Here is an 11,478-nt window from a genome sequence, read left to right as displayed (position 1 = left end):
CTGACAACCTTCCCACCTCCAGGATGGTGGAGGGATGAAATAGCCAAACTCTCCCCAGAAGGGTAACTTCTTCCTGTCCCACAAGGTGAGGCTGGATCAAACAGTCTGCTCATGGTGGCTGCTGGTTCATTTCTTGGTGTTGGCAGGAAGCAGCCAAGTGTGTAATGACTCTCACTGCTTTGGTAGCAACGCTATGTCTAATTTAGATAACTTCATTGCTTGGCAGAGGAGAAAGCTGAAGCCTTGCAGAGTGGAGGAGGGGACATACCTGGCTTTCTTCTGAGCCCAGCGAAGTTTCTTGCACCCCATACCCTGCATACCTCCACCCTGTCCTCAGCTCTATGTGGAGACTCTGATTCCCATCTGAGAGTTCTGGGGGAGACCTGAGTAACTGTACTGTAGGGGCCACAGGATTACCCCCAGAAGTCTGGCTAAGGCAGGCAGAGGACTGAGGTTAGGTTGAGGTTGTGAAGGTAGAGTTACAAGGTTAGTTTTCCTTCCCCCACATGTGGGGACACTTGGGATGGGCCTTGGGGTATAAATAGGAGTTTGCCAGGGTAAAGAAGGTAGAGTGGAGAAGGATGGGGCAGAAGAAGTAGATAGGTAGTCTAGACTCTCATTTCCACTGGGTTCTACTGGTCTGGTGTCCCTCCCCACAGACTTCTACAATGGCCTGGCTTCTCCCAGATTCCCAAGTCAACCCTACATCCACCCCAAGGTGAGCTGTTTTGAATCACTTGGCTGAGTGTCAATGTCAGAGTGACAGTCTTTTTTACTTTATAGACAGGGTCTCATGATGTAGCCAGGGTTGGTTTTTTTTTTTTTTTTTTTTTTGGTTGTTGTTTGTTTGTTTGGTTTTTGGTTTTTTGAGACAGGGTTTCTCTGTGGAGCCCTCGCTGTTCTGGAACTCACTCTGTAGACCAGGCTGGTCTCGAACTCAGAAATCTGCCTGCCTTTGCCTCCCAAGTGCCGGGATTAAAGGCATACGTCACCAATGCCTGGCTAGCCAGGGTTGTTCTATGTGACCAGTGGCTTAGAACTCAGAAATCTACCTGCATCTACCCCCTGGTGTGTGCATGCGTGTGTGTGTGTGGGGGGGGGGCGGAAGGGGGTACATAACTGAGTGTTGGGACCAAACTCAGGCCATCAGCAAGAGCAGCTCAGGTCATCTTCCCAGCGTGATGTGCAGCCTTTCTCATTGTCCTACAGTTAAAGCTTCCAGCCTCCCTCCTTGGAGGAAGTACTTTTCTTCCCTGGGCTTTATAACTGTATTTTCTTTGATTTCTGAGACTATTATTCTCACATTTAATTAATGTTCTAATTGAGTAAGAAGCTATTAACAGAAGCCTCTGACTTCTCCTGGAACTGGGCTAGATTAATTGCACATCATGGGAAGGAGGGGGGAGATACTGGGGGCTCCAGGCTTGGGGAGCTTCTGGCATGGAACAGGCTAAGTGAGTCACCTGGGCTCAGCTCTACCCTAGGGTCCTGGTCTCTTGGACCTTCCGGGGCGTCTTCCTTATCTCTTCATAGCTTACTTTCCCCCTGGGATCTTTACACTCAGGACACCCTGAGCCATGATTCTCAAAAGTAGGGGAGTATGTGAGTGTGTGAAACCTCAGGCTCCAGGCTCCACTCCAAGAACCAGGGACAGGGGACATCAGAGTCTAGGAACCAGCATTCCTGCATCGCTACAGGTGGAACCTGGGTAACCACAACTGAGACAAAGGGCTCCCTTCTCAACTGCAAAAGGGGTGTCATGACATCACTGTCACCTTGGTCCCCACAGCATAACAGGAAGCAACTGAGGGAACCCTGGGAATGTGGTGCTTAGCCTTGGAAACATACCTGCCATGGTCAAGGCCAGTGTTGATGCTGCAGGCATGATACCTGTCTACGCTCCTGCTGTCTTAAGCTCAAGGGGAGCAATTGGTAGACACAGAGAGTGGGTTCTGCTGATTTTTGAGACGGGGCCTCATTATGTGGTTCTGACTGGCCTGGAACTTGCTATGTAGATCAGGTTGGCCTCAAGATCACAGAGACCCATCCGCCTGCCGCTGCCTCTCAAGGTGAAGTTAAAGGTGTGTGCCTCCACACTTAGCTCTTTGTTTTGATGCCTGCTTTGTGCTGTGCTGGGGATTGAACTCAGAACCTCACACACACTAGGCAAGCACTTCTTTGGCCTCGGGCTCCTATGCTGGGATGGCAGATGGGTGCCAGCGAGCCTTGCTTTCTTTTCAGGTTTTTTGTTTTTGTTTCTTTTTAGATAGGGGGTCTTGCCATGTTGCACAGACTGTCTTAGAACTTCTGGGCTCAAACAATCCTCCTACCTTTATCTCCCTAGTAGCTAGGAGAGTGCCCAGAGAGAGTACTTTTCTCTGAGTAGCCCCAGGGGGTGGAGTGGGAGCAAGCGAGCGAGCAGCTGAAAATTATTAGAGTACTAAACACCACCCGCTCCTGAATGTCTTTAACAGGAACACATGTTATCTTTATCCTTTTAAAAAATTGTTCAATTTCCTATCAATTAGTTAAAGGACTAAAATATCTTTAAGCGTTTGGACCTGGTGAACTCTCTTTGCAAGTTTGTTAGTTAAGAACAGATTGGAAAGGCTGGAGTGTTGGTGGAGAGCCGGCCTGCCATGCTTGCAACCTGGGTCTTATCTCTGACCCCCAGTGACCCCCAGAGTGGAAACAGGAGACTCAGGAGCTCCTGGCAGCCTTGAGCAACAGGAGACCCTGTCTCTGAGGAAAAGGAGCCGAACAGAGAGCACACTGAATCCCATGCAGCTCACTGGTTATTCCCTAGGCTGCCCAGCTTGCTTCTTATCGTATGTTCACGTGTGCCTGTGTGTGTGTGTGTGCCTCTGGGTTTGCTCACAGAGTATGTAGGTCAGAGGTCAACTTTAGGCATCTTTCCTCAGGTGTCATCCACCTTTTAAAAACCAAAACAAAACCAAAACAAAAAACCCACAACTTTTATTTATGGGGGTGGGTAGGGTATGTGTGTTTGGATGCCCACAGAAGCCAGAAGAGGATGTCAGATCTCCTGAGTTAGAGACAGTTGTGACTCGCTACGTGAGGTTGGGAATTAAACCCAGGTCCTCTGGAAGAGCAGCCAGTGCTTTTTTTTTTTTTTAATTACATCTTTTCCTCAATTACATTTCCAATGCTATCCCAAAAGTCCCCCATACCCTCCCCCCTACTTCCCTACCCACCCATTCCCATTTTTTTGGCCCTGGCGTTCCCCTGTACTGGGGCATATAAAGTTTGCATGTCCAATGGGTCTCTCTTTCCAGTGATGGCCGACTAGGCCATCTTTTGATACATATGCAGCTAGAGACAAGAGCTCCGGGGTACTGGTTAGTTCATAATGTTGTTCCACCCATAGGGTTGCGGATCCCTTCAGCTCCTTCGGTACTTTCTCCAGCTCCTCCATTGGGGGCCCTGTGATCCATCCAATAGCTGACTGTGAGCATCCACTTCTGTGTTTGCCAGGCCCCGGCATAGTCTCACAAGAGACAGCTATATCTGGGTCCTTTCAGCAAAATCTTGCTAGTGAATGCAATGGTGTCAGTGTTTGGATGCTGATCATGGGATGGATCTCTGGATATGGCAGTCTCTAGATGGTCCATCCTTTCGTCACAGCTCCAAACTTTGTCTCTGTAACTCCTTCCATGGGTGTTCTGTTCCCAATTTTAAGGAGGGGCATAGTGTCCACACTTCAGTCTTCATTCTTCTTGAGTTTCATGTGTTTAGCAAACTGTATCTTATATCTTGGGTATCCTAAGTTTTGGGCTAATATCCACTTATCAGTGAGTACATATTGTGTGAGTTCCTTTGTGATTGTGTTACCTCACTCAGGATGATGCCCTCCAGGTCCATCCATTTGCCTAGGAATTTCATAAATTCATTCTTTTTAATAGCTGAGTAGTACTCCATTGTGTAAATGTACCACATTTTCTGTATCCATTCCTCTGTTGAGGGGCATCTTGGTTCTTTCCAGCTTCTGCCTATTATAAATAAGGCTGCTATGAACATAGTGGAGCATGTGTCCTTCTTACCGGTTGGCAGCCAGTGCTCTTACCATTGAGCCACCTCTGCAGCCCCAGGAAGTGCTTTTAATTGATATGCTATCATCCCTACCAACCCTTTTTAGTTTTGAGATAAAGCCTCTCGTTCATTGTGTGGCTAGACTGGTTGGCTGGAAGCCTCAGGGGATTACGAGTCTCTGCCTACCCAGTTCCGGGATTACAAGTGCCAGGTAGGGTTTTTTTTCCCCCCCTTTCTTGTTTTTTTTTTTTTTTTTTTTTTGATTTTTCGAGACAGGGTTTCTCTGTATAGCCCTGGCTGTCCTGGAACTCACTTTGTAGACCAGGCTGGCCTCGAACTCAGAAATCCGCCTGCCTCTGCCTCCCAAGTGCTGGGATTAAAGGCGTGCGCCACCACCGCCCGGCCCCTTTCTTGTTTTTGTTTTGTTTTATTTATATGGGCTCGGGGAATTGAACTCAGGCCACCCTGCTTGTACAGCCATTTTGCCATCTCCCATTTCTCTAGAGTGCTTCTTTAACACACAGGCTCTCTGGCCACCTTTGTGCTTTAGGTGGTAGGTGCCTACCAGCAATAAACAAAACACTGGTGGCAATGACCCTAGCCTCCTCTTCCTCGCTGCACCTGCCCCAGCCTTGTCTCCACTCTAGACATTTAGGAACAAAGAAAGACTCCCACATGCTGAAGCCCAGAGACAGCTAGTGACTCAAAGAGGCCACACAGCAGGCCAGTGGGGGCAGCAGAGGAGGGCGGACTGGACAGAGCTCCGTTGAAGTGCACTTTTCTAGCCTAGCATACCTGAGTCCTGAATTCTATCTTGACACTGCAAACAAACAAACAGACAAACACTCAGGCTTTGGAGTCAAGACTTCAGATTTCAAAGAACAAAATGGGGCTGGAGAGGTGGCTTAGTGTTTTACAGCTCTCGCCACTTTTTCAGTTTGGTTCACAACTCCCTTCCATGAGCAGTTCAAAACTACCCTCTGGCTTGTTCAAGCATGTGCACACATGGGGTGCACATGCAAGCATATGCTCCGGCATGCACAGGTATACATTAAAAAAAAAAACATAAGTTTAAGAGTTCTTGTTGTTTTCATGGTAGACCCAAGTTTAGCTTCTGGCGCCAGTATCAGGTGGTTCACAGGCATCTGTAACTCCAGTTCCAGAGGATCCAATCTCCTCTCTGGCCTCCTAAGGAACCTGCACATATATGTACAAACACACATGCACACACATGTACACATAAATTAGACAGATATGCTTCCTTGATAGGCTGAGTGGCCCTGAGCAGGCGTCTTCCATTGGTAGCATGGGCACAGCCCTGTGGCAGTGAACTGGAGGGAAACGAGGTACTGGTGTAGAGGCTGCCTCTCTCACGCCCACCCTCGAAACCCACAGGTGCACAGGACAGAGGGTGGTCAATGCCTGGGCTAGAGAGCCCCTGACCCCATTTACTACCTGAGCATACTTGGCTAAGGCTCTTCTTCCCTTAGTCTCTCTTGGCCTGCCTGGTGTGAGGGTGGTGGTATATGACACCCACCTCCCAGACCACTTGAGCTGGCATTTGTCATTGGGTCTGTGAGGGGATAGCATGAGGCACACAGGAAGTCCGAGCAAATGGTGGCCGTCATCGCTCGAGGCTGGCTGTACCAGGATGAATCGTGCTTCCCTCTGTGCCCCAGTCCTTCTGGAGGTCCAGACAGAAGCCGCCTCTCTAATGAATGTACCTCTCAGCCAAACACGGCTGCCACCACATGGCTCCCCTAGTCAAGGTTCTGGCTCTAGTACATCTCTCCAGTGAAGCAGTTCTGTATGCTAGGCAAGAGGATGGCAGCTACTGGCACTGATTTCCTGCTGGGACCACAGCCACAGCCCAGGGAGCTATGGGAGCTCTGCTGAGGTGGGAGATGCTGGGCAAGACTGGAGCCTCAGAAAGAGGCATGGCTGACACTTTGGTGCCCCAGAGCCTGGGCTAAACAGTCCCAGCTCCCCAGGATACCCACGTGTGTGCCCACATTTCATGATATTGGTACGACACAGGATTGACCACACAAGCATCCATAGAGCATCCTTAACATTTAAACACCTTCAGAGACAATTTTGTTTTTTGTTAGTTTTTGAGACAAGATTTCATGTTTCCTAGGCAAACCTTGGGCTCATGATTGTAGTCAAGGATGAGTTTAAACTCTTGATTCTCCTGCCTCCACCTCCTAAATCCTAGGATTTTCTTTTACTTACAAGTTATTTTCTTATTATTTTTGAAAAGGGCTCCATTATGTAGCTTTTTATTTATTTAATTTATGTACTTTTGAGGCAGGGTCTTACTTTGTAACCCTGGCTGTCCTGGATCTTGTTATAGAGATCTGGCTGGCTTCAAACTCATAGAGACGTATATACCTGCCTCTGCTTCCCAAGTGTTGGGGTTAAAAGCTAGGGCTAGTACAACTGTCTGGTATTTTATTTTTATACACGAGGGTCTCATGTGTCCCAGATTGTCCTCAAGTTACCTAAGACCTTGAACTTCTGATCCTCTGGGCTCTACCTCCTGAGTGATAGGATTACAAATATATGCCACCATGTCAAGTTTGCACAGTGCTGAGGAGTGAACCCAGCCCTTGTGTATGCTAGGCAAGCATCCTTTCCACTGAGCTACAACCCCATCCTAATATGAGAGTTATGTATGTGTACTGCCATCCCTGGTAGGGATCTCTTCACAGACGGAGGCTAATTCTCAGAGAAGTAGAGCTATCGACACAAAATCATTCAGAGTTCAAGTCCAGGTATGTCAGATTGCAAAATATTTGCCATAGTACCATTCTACCATTTCCCATTTAACGATTGAGTGATTTCCTTGCTGGACCCAACTGTGAGGTTGTCATGGGTGACTGGGCAAGATGGTGTGTGTGCGCTGTGTTTTTTTGTGTGTCTATTTGCAGGCAGTGTGTGGTGTGTTAATTCTTTTGGGTCTATTCACAGTCAATAAGGATGAGCAATCTGTGAGCTGGGTTGAATTCCAGTTGCTACTTCTCACAAGGCTTCTTAAATCCACTGTGGCCCAAATAGTAAGTAATTTGCCTGTGGCACATGCTAGCGATCTTAACACTCTGGAGGCCAGAGCAGGGGAGTCATGAGTTCAAGACTAGCCTGGACTACATAATTCAGAGTCCTTGTCTCAGAACTGTGTCTGGCCAACTGGGACTACCTCACTCCAGTTGCCCTTCCCACATGGGCAGTACTAGTATTTGGCAAAAAACAAAACAAAACAAAACACCTATGGTAGACAGGTGATGGTGCAGACTCCTTCCTGACTCTGAGGTACCACTACAGCCTAAGAGCCTACAGGAGTGAGTGAGTACTATTTTGAACCTGATGTCATATCCAGCTAAAGAAACTGAGGCACATTATGGCAGCCTGGTGCAGAATCAGTTAGGACAAGAGAGGACCAGGTTTCAGTGGCTCCTCCCTGACACCCACTGTCTCCCCTTCTGAGACCCTCTCATGTTTCCTTTGGAGACTGTTGCCCCTCCCACCCCCCATGTTCAGTTAGAGGGAGGAGACCATCTCTCACAGGCAGCGTGGACACAAAACAGGTCATCAAGAGCAGCAATGGTTTCTGGATGTTTGGGTAGCACAGCCCCAGCACATCAGAGTAACTCCCAGACATTTGGTAGAAGTCTTGAGAATGAGGCTATCTCCATGGTGGCTTCTCGGCAGTTTGGGCATCTGCTTGTAGCTGCTGATGGCTATGCTGCTGCAAGGAGCAGAGTCGAGAGGCCCTGTGACAGGACACAGTGACACAGTCGGAGGCCTTGGATATGGTTCTCCCTGAAGGTGTCTCCTGGAGTTTTTAACTATATGGGAGGGAGTTTTTTTTCTTAAGGCAGTTCGATGTGAAGTTCTAACACATGCTGAAATACTGGCTTGAGGACTGTGCCAGAATCTTAGGTCTTATTATATTGCCTCTGGAGCAAGCTTGCCTACCACCCCCCCACCCCCCACCCCCGCCGCATCTTTGTTCGATGTCTTTTTTCTTTTTCTTTTCTTTTCTTTTTTTTTTTTTTTAAAGATTTATTTATTTATTACATGTAAGTACACTGTAGCTGTCTTCAGACACACCAGAAGAGGGAGTCAGATCTCATTACGGGTGGTTGTGAGCCACCATGTGGTTGCTGGGATTTGAACTTCGGACCTTTGGAAAAGCAGTCGGGTGCTCTTACCCACTGAGCCATCTCACCAGCCCCCAATGTCTTTTTTCTAGAGGACATTTTCAGACTTCAAACCCTGTCTAAAGCATGACTCAACAACTCCTAGAAACCTTCCTTGATCCATGTATGGCTACTAATTCCTCTCATCACTTTTCTGGCACCTTGTGGCTCCCAAAGTCCTGTTCTGAATCCTCTGTGTCCCACAACCTGTAACAACACTCAGGACATTTATGTAGCTCTGCTGCCCTCTGGTGGCCAACAACAGAAACGCATGAAAACGCATCCTGAATCCCAGCTCCTCCCCATATAAAAGGAGCAGGTTCAGGCAATGGCCACACTGGATGCCCTGTGGTCTTCCTTGCTAACTCTGGAAATTCTGCTCCACCTCTAGAGGCATTCCTACAAACCTCGGTCTTGTTTGTTTTGTTTGTCTGGTTAGTTTGTATCGACCTTGGAACCCAGGAAGTCAAACATGATAAATGTGGTGTATAGTCTGAGCACACGTATGTATCCATGCCTGGAGCTTAGATTTTCAAGACAGACCGTTCAAGGGTCCCAACATATCTTTGTCATGAGGGAAAGGGCAGCTCCTTGCTCATAAAGGGAAAGAAGTCTAGCTGAAGTTTCTGAGTTCACATACAACTTCTAAACGAGATAGGATGTTGAAGAGGCAGTCGGCAGAGCAACAGAAGCCAGTATTGGAATTCTGGGACCGAGTCGTCTATTTTTTTCAGACCAACAAATCCAGAAGAGGAAATGGGCTGCATGGACCCAATGCCTAGTAAGTAGCATGCAGGTCTGAAAAAGACCACTCCTGGGTTCTGGCAGCTCCTTGTACTTACCCTTCCTTTGGGGTCTGGAAAGAAGAAGCCTAGCTTGGGCCCTGATTCCCTATTCTTGCCAATGCCGGGATTTGTGAGACGATGGGTTGGGGCTTAAGCCATGCAGTTTCTGGTCCTTTGTTTGGTGGTCTGAGCTGCAGAATTGCTGGAAGACCAGGCTGAGAGCCAGAACTGCTGGCCTCTTTAAGGCTCTCCATCAGAACGTGTGTAGGAAGAGCTCAAAGTGGCTTGCTACTCTCCCGCTTTCCTGGCCCACCCCTGGCCTATCCTATACTGCTGAGGGAAGGGCCTCCCATTCTCACCCAGCTCGCAGTTCCCTGACCCTACTTTGGATCAGGGAATCCAATCCTCAGAGAACACTCTGTCCTTATATCATGACCAGGACTGGGAAGAGGCCCAAATAGCACCAGAACGTTAGGTCAAAGAATTCTCTAGCACTGAGATTGGCTGTCTTGTGTAGAAAGGGGAGTGGCTAGGCAGTTTCACATCCATTACTGTGGGCCTATACCACAGGGTGTGGCTCAGATTTAGGGTGTATCTTTCCACTTCAAATGATCCAAGAAAATACCTCACATGCCATGCCCGGCTGGTGGGTTTTAGTTGAATCTAGATGTAGTCAAGATGGCAACCAAGGTCAGCCATCATGCATAGATGTGTTGCTATGCACATGTGGCTTCTCTCTGTCTGCTACTTACACTCATGTAGAACTATACACCACTGGGCTAGATCATTTTCTAGACTACACAAAGCCTGTCTTTAGTTGGGGTTTCTGTTGCTGAGATGAAACATAATGACCAAAGCAACTACAGAGGGAAGGTTTTGGCTTTTTAGCTTACATATTCAGAATCAGAGTCCACTGAGGGAAGCCAAAGCAGGAGCTCAAATCAGGCAGGAACCTGGAGGCAGGAGCTGATGCAGAGGCCACGGAGGGCTGCTGCTCATTCATAAGGCTTGTTGATCATGGCTTGTTCAGTCTGATTTCTTTCTTTCTTTCTTTCCTTCCTTCCTTCTTTTCTCTTTCTTTTCTTTTTTCTTTTCCTTCCTTCCTTCCTTCCTTCCTTCCTTCCTTCCTTCCTTCCTTCCTTCCTTCCTTTCTTTCTTTCTTTCTTTCTTTCTTTCTTTCTTTCTTTCTTTCTTCCTCTCTTTCTTTTCCTTCCTTCCCTCCTTCCTCCCTCCCTCCTCTCTCTCTCTCTTCCTTCCTTTCTTCCTTCCTTTCTTTCTTTCTTTCTTTCTTTCTTTCTTTCTTTCTTTCTTTTCTTTCTTTTCTTTCTTTTCTTTCTTTTCTTTCTTTTCTTTCCTTTCTTTCTTTCTTTCTTTCTTTCTTTCTTTCTTTCTTTCTTTCTTTCTTTCTTTCTTTCTTCATGTTTTTATTCTTTGTGCACAAAAACTAGCATGATTGGTTCCACTTGGTAGACAGTCGAATAATCCATTCAAGGTCTCTTAGTCCAACTTAATGAAGCCTATCTCCTTCACGTACTGACAGAAGCACTGACGGCACATGTTCAGCCCATATTTGCAGATCAGACCGTGGTGGTTAGAGCACACATGGCAAGAGCCAAACCTCCATGGGTGACTCCAGTAGAGCTGCTGGTGACCCATCTTGTCTTCAGACACCCAGCGAGGAAAAAGGTCAGTCTGCCTTCTTATAGAACCCAGAAACACCAGCCCAGGGGTGGTCACACCTGGGTTCTCCCACATTGATTACTAATTAAGATGTCCTATACCAGTGGTTCTCAACCTTCCTAATGCTGTGACCCTTTAATACAGTTCCTCATGCTGCAGTGATCCCCCCCAACCATAAAATTATTTTTGTTGCTACTTCATAACTGTAATTTTGCTAGTGTTATGAATCACAATGTAAAATCTGTTTTCTAATGTTCCTAGGTGACACCTGTGAGAGAGTCATTTGATCTCCCTCCCAAGGAGTCATAACCCACAGGTTTCGAACCACTGTCCAGTAGGCTTCCCTGCTTACAGCTTGGTCTTCTGAAGGCATTTTCCCAATTGAAGTTCCCTCCTCTTAGCAGACTAGAGCTTGGGTCAAGTTGACATGAAACTGCCCAGCACAAAGCCCACACAAACAAGATTTCTAACCCTCTTGGTTTCATACACTGTTTACCTGGGATCTTACAAAGCCCCATAGTTCAGCAGTTTATACACAAGTAAGATTAATGTATGACCCCATCCTCTGCATGTATATTGTTGGTATTCAACTTTCTCTTATGAAGGCCGTGCTGCCCAGCACTGTTTGCAGTCACACCTTCCATCTCACAACCTCAACCATGTTTGCTTCATCACAGCTGGGCTTCTTATTGGCTTTTTCTTCATAGAAAAGGAGGTGGGCGAGGTTGTTGTTGTAAATGCTATTAATTCTTACTATGACC

General features: G+C 47.3%; 1 pseudogene; it reads right to left on the bottom strand.

The window, feature by feature from the left end:
- Nucleotides 1-10,534: 10,534 nt before the first annotated feature.
- On the bottom strand, nucleotides 10,535-10,693 carry LOC147003882 (small ribosomal subunit protein uS14 pseudogene; annotated as a pseudogene).
- Nucleotides 10,694-11,478: the final 785 nt, after the last annotated feature.

The sequence above is a fragment of the Mus caroli genome, unplaced genomic scaffold (assembly GCF_978045245.1).
Source record: "Mus caroli unplaced genomic scaffold, Mus_caroli_1 scaffold_7, whole genome shotgun sequence".
NCBI lineage: Eukaryota > Metazoa > Chordata > Mammalia > Rodentia > Muridae > Mus > Mus caroli.
The sequence above is the reverse complement of the archived record's forward strand: the minus strand, read 5'-3'. Positions and strand labels throughout refer to the sequence as shown.